Genomic DNA, 12,401 nt, shown 5'->3' on the forward strand with positions numbered 1-12,401 from the left:
TTGTTGCGCAGCACAGGCTCTAGGCACGCGGGCTTCAGTAGTTGTGGCTCGCAGGCTCAGTAGTTGGGGCTCGTGGGATCTAGAGCGCAGACTCAATAGTTGTGGCACACGCACTTAGTTGCTCCGCGGCATGTGGAGTCTTCCCTGACGTGGGCTCGAATCTGTGTCTCCTGCATCGGCAGGTGGATTCTTAACCACTGCACCACCACGGAAGCCCCCCACCTAATCCCTGTAAAGAGGGGAAACGTGGCAATGACAGTGTCACAGTGTTCCCCAAATTAAGTTATATGAAGGCCACAAAGAAAAAAGTAACCCTCCTCCGTCGCCACAGTGGTAATTATAACCAAAAAAGTAAATTTCCTTTCACATTAAAGAAATCACCTCCCTTGTAGTTCCTGCCAGATTGGTGAACTGCCATTGAATGCTGACTTGTGAGCAAAGGGTATGGGGTGGAAACAGTGTCAGGAATCCTCCGAGGGAAGAAGGGGGGATGGCTGTGCTCTCAGTGGAGGAAGATGTGGAGGCGGGGCAGCGAAGAAACTGGTGCAAATAGCGTGGCATCTGCCGAGCGCAGCTTCACGAATGTTCTCTCCACACGTTAGCCCAGGGGAATCTGCCTGACTGATGGATCAGTGGGAGGGGAAAGCCAGCACTGAACCCCCAATCCTGTGGGGGGAGTAGATGAAACAAATACAGGGTGTTCAGACCTGTGTCAGAAGAAGTTTGATGTTTTAGTGATGATTTTAAAGAAGCGGAGTCCTTTTGTAGCACGATGTCTGGGAGGGGTTGACAGGCTCAGGTGGTCCCTCCCTGCTTGGCTGTGTTCCCGCTGAGGCAGCTGTGTCCTCCGTAAACCCACACCGAGAAGCGGGGCTAGGACTGGCCTTTCCTCCAGGCAAAAGTGCAGGAACTCCCAGGGGAAAGTGAGTTCTGGCAAAAAAAAAAAAGAACCCGAGGACTTCAGCCACAGAAGAAAGACAAACAGAACCACCTGTGCTAAATAAACATCCTCAAAAAACGTGTGTATTGATAAAGCGAGCCATTTGGAGGTAAACAGTTCAACAGAAGGGAAGTACTTAGTATCAACAATAAAAATTCAATATATGAGATGAGCCAGTGGTTAATGAGTGGGAGACACTGTGTAGCAAAGAGCTTTTGCAGAAGGCTTTAGAGAGAGTAAAGAAAATGTGATGTGAAAAGGTTAGAAGTAGAGATTTCAGCAAGACACCCACAAATGAAGGGGAGGGGCTACATGGAGGGAGGGGAGTGACCATTTTATATAAGTGAGAAAACCAATATGATGTCAAATTAAAAGAACAGTTGGAGCTCCAAACGGGAAAGATACTGAAATATATCCATGTCATTAAAGTGAAATTTAAGAATATCAAAGATAAATTTTTGAAGGCTTCTCTAAAGAGGCAGTCACCCAAAAGATAACAAGCAGATTTCTCATCTTCCATTTTTAGCCGTGATGGAGTAACAGGAAACAGATTTACCCTCCTGACTAAATAACTGAAAAATTGGACAAAATAGATGAAAGCATGGCTTTCTGACACTGGGCATCGGGCAGGACAGTGATCCCTGAGAGAAGAGAAACAAGGTGGCCCCGAGGCCACAGTGCAGGGAAGAGTACCCCAAGCAGAGGTGGGTGGCCTCCCCAAGTTGAGAGTCCAGGAAGGCTGAGGAGCTAGAAGTCAGGGCAGTGTGAACAGGAGAGAGCTGCGCAGGGCTCTGGGATCCTAACGCTGGAGAACCCCAAAACTCCAAACACAAGGGCGCTGGGGGCTCCATTCCGGGGCGGGACTGCTCAACAAATAGAGGCTTGGCTCTGGTTGAGGGGCGTGGTCTGCTGTGATAGGGCGTGGCTTTGTCCTGGGGGCAGGGCCTTTGTAGAGTGTTGGGGTGGGCGGGGCGGGGCTCGGGCCACGGGTGCGGTCAGCAGTGGAGCTTGGCTTGGGCTCAAAGAGGCGTCCAGAGCTGCAGCTGCCACTCCGGGCGAGAACTGTTTGGATCTAAGAGTCCCCGGGGGCCGGAGGCCAGTGACCGGAAGACACGGCAGGCCCGCGGGCAGGTGAAGAGTGACAGACCCGTGTGTGAGGCACCGGGCTCGTGGAAGGGGGAGGGGATAGAGAAGGGAGTCCGGGGGCCAGGGTGGGGCTGGAGGGGACAGAGGGCGGGGCCTCTGACCCCCCGCAGCTCGCACCCTCCCAGCTGCCCTGCCTGCCGGGCCGTGTGGTGCCCGCTGGTCCTGCTGCTCCGGCCGCCCCTGTCCCCACCGCCACTGCGGCTCCCATCGCAGCCGCCACAACCCGGGACGGCCTGCAGAGCCTCCAGCAGGGTCGCAGCAGCCTCTTGTTGGGGGCTGGGGAGAGGAGGACGGAGAAGAGGGCAGAGGCAGACAGCAAGAGAGGAAGCCAGAGGGACACCGGGAAGGGAGAGACGGGGATATAGGGAGGGGGCCCGAGGGGCGGAGACGGGGAGATACCGCAGAACAGACGAGGGGCAGGAATAAGGAGATAATGGGGCAGAAAAGGGACGGGACAGAGGGGCGGGGACGAGATCGGGGTGGACTGGTTCAGCCCTGAGGGTCGGAAGATGGAGGGGGAGGGGGTCGAGGGGATATGGGGACAGGTCTGGAGGGGCATCCGAGGCCCACATACCACCTGCTCCAAGCCCTGGGGGGACCTACCTCGGTGCTCAGTGCCTCTGCAGGAACTGCACAGCACAGAGGACCAGGGTGCTGGCTGGGGAGCCGCACCCTTCCAGCAACGCCTGGAGCCAACTTGTCCTTCTCCAGCTGCCCAAGCTGGAGGAAAGAGGGCGCTGCGGGCAGCCGCAAGGCACGTCCCTCACTGCCGCTGTCCTCCCGCGGAGTGAGGTGGCTGCACCAGCGCTGCGGCCCCGGAGCCTGGGAGGCAGGCCTGTGGCTCTGTGAGGAACATCCCGGGCTACAGGCGGGGCGACCTGGCGCCTCCCCCACCCCAGATAACACCCCCCCCAAGACCCACTTCTTGTCCCTTCCCAGGCTCAGGGGCTGGGGGTGGGCAGGGGACAGACGTGTACCCTCACCAGACCCCACCCCCAGCTCCGCTTAGTAATAAATTTCTTTCTTACAGCCAGCTGTGGAGTCTCCTTTTCGGACCAGTCTCCAATGTGTCGCCGACTAAAACAACTTCTTTGCTTTTACCTAATCCCATTTAGAATTTCCTGAGGCAGGAACTGGGCTCTGTTGCATGAGGCTTACCGGAGAAGAGTGGCTCACATTTGGTTCTCAAATACATTTTGTTGTGGAGAATGGAGGTTACATAGCTGCATCCCCTGGGTGCTGTCCGGAGGGACACGCTCCCTGATGCTCCGGCCCCAGGCTCACCTTGAAAGTCGCCTAAAATGATGATCATATGGGACTGTCTAAAAATGCTGGGTCCTTATAAGTGTCCTAATGCTGAAAATGGAAAATAACACACATAGATGGCAGTTGGGCAGCACAAATATTGAATAATATCCCCCAAATTGAGAAGAAACTTTTAAGACCGAAAACGAAGCAGGCAACCCCATAAAGTACAATTATGAAGTTCATTGTGGGTAACTTACCTACAGGCAGGATCAGGCAGACGATTATCCGGAGGCATTTGCAGCTAAACTGTGCTGCTGAAACGGGCACAGGGGGGTTTACAGCAGTTACCTGAAGAGGACATGCCAAGTGTTCTATTGTTTTATTTCCGAAAATGGGTTTCACCACTGGGATATAAATTGGGATCTGGAAAAAGCTTATGCCATTGGCAACATTTGTCTCTCCTCATGTTTCCAGAAAGGGATTTTCCCGCCTCTGAGGAAGTACAGAAGGTCTCTCCGCCCCCTTCGCCCCCTGCTCACCTGGACTCACAGTATTTGTGAGTTCGCTGAGCAGACCCCACCCAGTCTCTCCGGGGCAACCTGTCCTTAGGTCCTTCTTTCCCTCACAGAAGACACCTGTGGCTTTCCAGTTCACCTGTGACTGGCAGGGGCAAAGTATTGGGCAACCCACGTGGCCCCAGATCTAGATCATTCCTCCAATTCAGAGTTATTCTTAATAAAGCTGATATTTTCGCGTCTGTGTGTCTGACTCCTGTGTGTGTGTCTCAGTGAATTACAAACTTCGGATGGGAGGAGAGCAGTGTGAACTGCCCTTTCACAAGCCCCCAAATCTGAGTTGTTCTGTTCACTTTCTGTATAAGTAAGTGTAAGTGTCAGCTTGGGTATCTTTGCTCTTTTTGCTTCATCCCACCACCTCCAGAGAATGGTGCCAAAACTACAATCATTTGCCCGCAGAATCTGCAGGATGCAGCATCTAATCTTCCCCCAAACCTACCAACCAGCCTGCGACAGGCTTATCTCCACTCGGCCTGAAAACCGGCAACACGGAATTTATTATGTTTTGAAGAGGCTTAAACCCCAAGGATAAAGGGAACATTAAAAAAGTTGAAAGCAGGAGCTTCTCTGGTGGTCCAGTGGTTGACTCCATGCTTCCACTGCAAGGGGCACAGGTTTGGTCCCTGGTCGGGGAACAAGGATCCCACGTGCCTCTCCCTTCGGCCGGGGGGGGGCGGGGGTCGGGGGAGCGGGGGAGAGAGTTGAAAGCAGAAGAGAGAGGTCCAGACCATGTTAGAAGAACACGGATGTGCTGATGGGCATTGCCTGAGCCGAGCAAACAGGACGGGAGCGTAAGTTCCTGCAGAAGTTAAGAGCACAGGAGAGGGCTCAGGGGTTGGGGGACCCAGGGACCTAGTGGGCAGGGATGAGGAGTGAGGCTGATAACAGGAGGGCTGGATAAACGGAATGGAGAGCAGTGAGACGTCAGGACCCCCTCCAACCCTGCACGGACACTCGCCCCAGCCTGAGATGCAAGAGAAAGCGGCTCTGCGCTTGGAGGTGGCGGCACAGGTGAAGGGCCCGAGTGAAGACAGGGCCTTCACGGGAAAGCCGCACGCCCAACAGTGAGACCACGACCTGGCTCCTGAGCGAGAGCACCCCCGCCCGTCGCGCCCGACAGGAGAGCGCAGGATTCTCCGCGGACAAACCGGCCCGCGCGGGGGAGCCGGCTGCAGTGGGAGCGCCGCGTCCCCGGGGCACGTGCGGGCAGCCCTGCCCTCTGGCGGCAGCGCTCGGAACTGCACCGCCAACTCGCGTTCTTTCCTCCCGGAACTGTTCCGCCCCGGCCGGGGCCGCTGGGTGTGGGGACCCGGGGACACCCCCGGTCATGAGCGCCCTGTGGGCTACCAGTCTAATGAGGAGACAGACAGCACTTTGATGGAAAACAATTACGCTGTGAAGGGAGCAAGGGTCTCAGGGGGGTGATGAGGGAGGGACCGTCTGAAGACCAGGGACGTTTGATGTGGTTTGAAGGACGGCCTCTGGGTTCCGGGGGCTGACCTTTGTCCCCAGGGCTGCCCAGGCTGGGGAGCAGAGGTTTTAGCCGGGCCCCCCATTCTGGTCTCCTCCTCCTCGTCGTCCCAGGCTGTGAGTGCTGGGCTGTGGGGCCTCTGGGCTGCCGCTGCCCGGGGCCTGCGTTCGTCTCCCTCAGAAGGGTTTGAGGGGTTCGGGTCTGGGTCCCCGGCTCTGAGGGCTTGGGTCCCGACCAGGGGTTCTGAGCTCAGGTTCCCTCGGGCTGAGCCCCGGGGGCAGGTGTGGATGGAAGGTGGCAGCCGGGGTGGCCGGAGCCGTGGGTGGGGCAGCCAGTTCATTCGCACGACGACCTCGCCCTCCCGTGTAGAGCCTGGCCTGTGCCTGCAAATGCTGGGGGCAGGGGGAGGGGGAGGGCCCCTTGAAGCCCCACGAGGGCGACCCACAAGGGTTCTTCCTCCTCAGGACCTGCCCCCGGGATCCCTGGTTTCACCCACCCACCCGAGTTGGTCCCCAGCGAGAGGCCTTCTGCCCGGTGTCCGCTGAGGCCAAGAAAAGGAAACTAAAGTTCCGTTCAGAAGCACAGAAAAGCTCTATTCTTTGATCAAAGAATGGAGAGGTGTGAGCTCGGAGTCTGGGGTAAAGGCCAGGATAGAGGCTGCTTTGTAGGGTTCGCACAGTGGCGCGATGGGGGGAGGGGTGGCCGCAGCTGCACGGCTCCAGTTTGCACTCTTTTACACTGGGAACTCTGGTCTGAAGCGCCAGGTGCCAGGCGTCTGCCCGCAGCACCCTGTGAGCAAGTGAAACTAGACTAAGCACAGAGGGGGAAAAACAAGTTAGACTTTGTTACCCAGATTCTATTTTTATTTCCCAGGAATTGTTCATGGGCTTTTGCTCGTGACACCTGTGATGCCGACCGGGTCCTCGGACCCTTTAATCAACAGACATTTTTAAGAGGCCAGAAGAGGAATTCAGGCAAAGCTTTATTGGGATTCAAGCTGCAGCACGAGGACTCGAAAACAAGCAACCGGTGCCCTTGCTTGCTCTCCAAGGAGGGTGGGTTGGCTCCTGAAATGGGATGAGGGTGGGGGGAGGATGGGTGGGTCTGCCGGAGAGGCGGCGGCTTAGGGGGTCTACCCACCCCCTTGGTGGTGCCGTGTGCAGGGATCGTGCCCTGCTTTTGCTCCAGGCACCTCAGAAGTGGCAGTTGGTTTGTGGCCCTTTTGTACCTCATTGTTCCTAATTTGCCCCATTTGCGCATGCCTGCAGTTATTTTTAGTCCCTTTTAGTTTCTTTGTATTCTGTTGCTTGAGGAGACCTTTGTCCAGGTGCCGGCCCTGCAGCAGAGGGTCCCAGCCTAGCTCCCTTGAGTCTGGGGAAAGCAGGAGCTGAGTTAAGGGTCTTGGGGAGACTGTTTTGTTTGCCTAACGCACAGCAAGTCAAACAGAGAGGAGTGAGGTGCACAGCCAAGAAAACGTTTGTTTATTCAGGAGGCCACCAGGTGAGAACAGGAGAACAAATCTCAACCCGCCTCCCTGAAGGGGAGGGGCTCAGGATATTTACGGAATAAAGCTGCCAGGTGGGGAGTCACCTGGGGAAAGGTGATTGGAGGTAAGAAAACTGTGAGGTAACTGTAGTTCTGCGCAGGCTAAGCTAAGCTAAGCTAAGCTACAGGCTTCTTCGTGGAAGGAGAAGGGCGGCTCCAGCACGTTCTGAGGGTGGAGTTCTCGGCCCTCTGACGTCAGAAGGCCACACATCAGCTGCTCGCGCATGCCCACGTGGGGGGGAGGGGGCGGTCAGTGGTCTCAACCAGTCTTAACCGGCTCAAGCTCCAACGAGACACTGCCGACTTCAAGTTCCTGAAAAAACAACTTGGGCAAACATCTTATTGTTTAGGCCACTTGGAGGACGTGCAAGTGTTTTGTAGCCACAGTTAAAGCAAGCTTGATGCTGACGTCAGTACAGTTCATTATTTATTAAGCAAGTTATAGCTTAATGGATCTGGTGACTGCCCTCAGTTTCAAAAGGAGTGGCCCCTCTTCTCACTGATGCCATGGACCAGCCCTAAGACAGACGGAGATGGAGGTGAGAGTTCCAGACTCAGGACCTGTGTCCAGGAGACGCCTGTGTCACCCCCAGGTTAGTCTGCCCTGGAGAGAATTCTAGAGCCCCTGCAAGGGATGGACCGGGCTGGGGGCTGAGGAGAGTGGCGGTGACCCTCTGGGAAGCGTGGGGCAGAATTGGGAGCCCAAGGAGGCCCCTCCAGCTGGAGAACAGTCACAGTTCAGGGGTAAAGCAGGCTGACCCCGTCCAGCCCTGACTCTGGAGAAGCAGGGTGAGGTCCGGTGTTGTAGGATGGGTGTGAAATGGAGGACAGCGCAGGCACAGACACCTGGCTCCCGTCCTCCCCCAACATAGTCTGTGCTGAGATGTGACTGCCCCCTTCTCAAATGCGGGGTCTCCATTTCCCCATCTGTAAAATGGGAACAGGAGTAGCACCTCCCACAACAGGGGGCTCCCCATCCTCTCGGGCTGCTGTTTGTTTCGTAAAGTTTGGGGTTTTAAAATTATTTATTTATTTATTTATGGCTGTGTCGGGTCTTCGTTGCTGCACACAGACTTTCTCTAGTTGTGTTGAATGGGGGCTACTCTTCATTGTGGTGCGCGGGCTTCTCATTGCGGTGGCTTCTCTTGTTGCGGAGCACGGGCTCTGAGTGCACGGGCTTCCGTAGTTGTGGCTCACGGGCTCTAGAGCGCAGGCTCAGTACTTGCGGTGCACGGGCTTAGTTGCTCCGTGGCATGTGGGATCTTCCCGGACCGGGGCTCGAACCTGTGTCCCCTGCATTGGTGGGCAGATTCTCAACCGCTGCGCCACCAGGGAAGCCCCGGGCTGCTGTGTTTGATGAGAGTGTGGGGCCTGGGCAGGTGAAGAAGGGGTGTGCTAACCAACTTTTATAGATGTTATCATAGACGATGAGTCGGTATCTGCTGATTACAGAGCCAAACTACTGGCCAAAGGTGTTCTGTGGTTTGGCTCTTGTGGGCATACAGGGCACGATGTGTCACTGGTTTGGGGGGGACGGGGGACGTTGAGTAATGAACCCTATTAATAAATTTCCAGAACCTTCCTTGGGGGCTTCCTGAGGACCCCTGGAGGAGCTGCCTCCACTCCCCCACCCCCCAACCCAGGAACAGCGCAGAGCCCCACCCTCTGGTGGCAAAGTGTGGAGTTGCGTTTTCCCAGCATCTCTGCATCTTGACCCATTTGGCAAAAGCCCTTCCTCTGTCCTCCGGGCTGGGAGGACTGTGCTCCCTCTCTAATCTAATAAAGTCTCTGACGCAAAGGGCTCCAGCAGGCGAACGTGAAATTTGAGAGCCCAGTTTGTTGGGACCAGTACCACATTTCATTCCAGAAAGTTACAGCCGCACCAGCTGTGTGTGAGAAACCCCACTGGCCCACTCCAGATTTAGAAACGTAAAAAAAAATTTTGCCAATATTTTTGCAAAAGCAAAATATTTTAATTTTTTTAACTTATTGAGTGAAGGGTAAATTTGAAGGAACGAGCACTTCCAGAATGGAAAAATAAGGACCTCTGAAAATCTTTTATAAAAGCAACAAAGGGCTTCCCTGGTGGCGCAGTGGTTGAGAGTCCGCCTGCCGATGCGGGGGACACGGGTTCGTGCCCCGGTCCGGGAGGATCCCACGTGCCGCGGAGCGGCTGGGCCCGTGAGCCGTGGCCGCTGAGCCTGCGCGTCCGGAGCCTGTGCTCCGCAAAGGGAGAGGCCACAGCAGTGAGAGGCCCGCGTACCGCAAAAAAAAAAAAAAAAAAGGCATAAAAGCAACAAAAACATTGGCAAAAATTGGCAAAAGCTATCAATAGCTTTCCAGAACTTTGGAATTTAGCCAAAGGCTTGCAACGGTTTGGAGTTTTTTTTTCAAGAAAATGGCTGAATATCTATGAGAACGGTGAACTTTGGGGCACTTTAACTTGCACTAGTTCCATCCCCCTCTCCCCAGCTTTGTGGCGGCCTTGAAAACTGATGGCCGCAGAAACACAGTAGCTGTGAACACCAGCAGCCTAGTTGCCACCAGAGGGGACCAAATGGGTTTGAAGCTCCCGAAAAGCCTCATCCCTAGAACACTGTCAACATTTGACCTGTATGGCGGACGCCTTGGAAAGCTCCATTCACGGGAATTGTCTCTATTTGCCCTGATTAAGAGCTCACTCTGAGAGTAAAGGTCTATCCCCTGGGCATTTGTCAAAAACAATCAGTGGCCATTGATTAACATTACAGCTCTCCGAGGTGATATCAATTAGGGCAAACAAGAGGCTGGCCACAAAACTTACAAGGAAGATTTCGGGAATGAGAAGGCCTGTGTGGGGCTTTGAAAGGATCTGGTGTATTTTCCCAGGGATCTAGAAAATCATGCCCATGCATAGGGGAGTGCATACGCCCAAGAAAAACCTTGACAGCTTTAATCTCTCACATCTGGCCGGCCTTGAGCTGCTGAGTAAGCAGGGAGTGCCGGCTAAGGCAGAGCTGTCGACTGCTGGGGCATTGAAGGTGGTGCTAACACACAGGGGCCCCTTGGTAAAGCCTGGGAGACGTATTGGTTTAAGACATTAAGGAAACCTCTGTTCCATCATTGACTGAAAGCTAAAGTAACTGAGCAGAGCCTTCACACAAAAAGAATACAGACTTTAGGGACTTCCCTGGCCCTTCAGTGGTTAGAATTCTGAGCTTCCAAGGCAGGGGGTGTGGGTTCAATCCCTGGTCAGGGAACTCAGATCCTACCTGCCATGTGGCACAACAGTTTGGAGTTTTTTGTTTTTTTGTTTTTCTAAAGAAAATGGGAATGCAGATTTTATAGAATTAGTCAAAGAAAATCAGCAAATAACAAACAGCACAACAACAAAGGACAAAAACAAACTGAGGAGGGAAAAGGGAATCTGATTACTGGAGGTGTATATTATTTAAAATGTTCGGTTTTATGAAAAAAGAGGGGTGGGAGAGACATGCAGAGAAACAGAAAAGTGTGGCTCATACACAGAAAATAAAAAAGCAGTTCATAGAAACTGGTCCCAAGAAAGCCCAGATGTTGGATTTTCTAGACAAAGACTTTACATAAGCCATTAAAAATATGTTCAAATAAGGAAATTACAAAACCTGTGTTGATGGGCTTCTAAGATGTAATTTGTATGACAAAAATAGCACAAAGGAGGGGCAGGTATATTGTAGGAGTGTTTTTGTATACTGTCAAATTAGGTTGGTAGTAATCCAAGCTAGACTTTTAAATTAAGAATTTTTTAAAAAATAAATTTATTTATTTATTTTTGGCTGTGTTGAGTCTTTGTTGCTGTGCACGGGCTTTCTGTAGTTGGAGAGAGTGGGGACTACTCTTCATTGCGGTGCGTGGGCTTCTCATTGCGGTGGCTTCTCTTTGTTGTGGAGCACCGGCTCTAGGTGCACGGGCTCAGTAGTTGTGGCTCGCGGGCTCTAGAGCGCAGGCTCAGTAGTCGTGGCGCATGGGCTTAGTTGCTCCACGTCATGTGGGATCTTCCCAGACCAGGGATCGAACCTGTGTCCCCTGCATTAGCAGGCAGATTCTTAACTGCTGCGCCACCAGGGAAGTCCCTAAATTAAGATGTTATTTGTAAGTTACAAATGCTCCCTGATGTACTTTGGTTTTACTTACAATTTTCTGATTTTACGATGGTGTGAAAGCAATACATGTTCAGCAGAATTTTGAATTTTGATCTTTTCCCAGGCTAGCAACATGCAGCGTGAGGCTGGGCAGTGGTGGCAAGCCACAGCTCCAGTCAGCCACGCAATTGCGGTCATGAGGGTAAGCAACCAATATACACTTACAACCATTCTGGACACGTACAACCCTTCTGTTTTTCACTTTCAGAATAGTATTCAATCAATTACATGAGATATCCAGCACTTTATTATAAAAGAGGCTTTGTGTTAGATGAATTTTGCCCAACTGTAGGCTAATGTAAGTGTTCTGAGCCCGTTTAAGGTAGGCTAGACTAAGCTATGATGTTCAGTAGGTTGGTTGTATTAAACACATTTTCGACTTACAATAATTTCAATTTAGGATGGGTTTATCAGGAGTAACCCCATCAAAAAACATCTGTATAACTCAATAGCATTTTGAGTGCCATATGTATCACTGTACTGCAACATTTTTTTAAAAAACAGCCCAGGATATAGTCATGTTTCCTATTTCCCAAGCGGCTCCGGGGACCTAGTCCTGTTTCCTATATCGCTGGTGGCTCCGGGGATGCGGTCATGCTTACTATATCCCAGTGGCTCCTGGGATATGGATCCAGTCTGTAAAACAAGAAACGTATATTTTAAATACTTTTAAGACTTAGTGGAGCAAAGATTATTTTGTTATTGATTTAGGTGTCAAAGTATTCTGTTTATTATGTAATGACACCATGACTACGCTAAATGCAATAATATCGACATTACCGGACTAAACACTCATTGCAGTGTTCCCAATTCACAGGAAGCATAAGTAAGAAAAATTAGAAAGTTTTTTTTTTTTTTTTTTTTTTTTTTTTTTTTTTTGTGATCTGCGGGCCTCTCACTGTTGTGGCCTCTCCCGTTGCGGAGCACAGGCTCCGGACGCACAGGCTCAGCGGCCATGGCTCCCGGGCCCAGCCGCTCCGCGGCATGGTGGGATCTTCCCGGACCAGGGCACGAACCCGTGTCCCCTGCATCGGCAGGCGGATTCTCAACCACTGCGCCACCAGGGAAGCCCGAGAAAGTTTTAAAGAGAATAACTTAACACCAGAATTTCTTCACAAAAATAAAAAGTTAAAATGAGGCTGCAGCTAAACTAAGTTTCTGAGTGGCCCATTTATTCACCAAGCAAGGAAAAACACTTACTAATGGTGAGTGAATTAAATCCTAATAGAGGCAGCTGAAAAAATATGTACAGAGAAAATAAACACGTTCTGAAACTTTTAGGTTTTTTGGTCTTTGAAAAATTGAGGACATTGATA

The sequence above is a fragment of the Kogia breviceps genome, chromosome 14 (genome assembly GCF_026419965.1).
Source record: "Kogia breviceps isolate mKogBre1 chromosome 14, mKogBre1 haplotype 1, whole genome shotgun sequence".
Lineage (NCBI taxonomy): Eukaryota > Metazoa > Chordata > Mammalia > Artiodactyla > Physeteridae > Kogia > Kogia breviceps.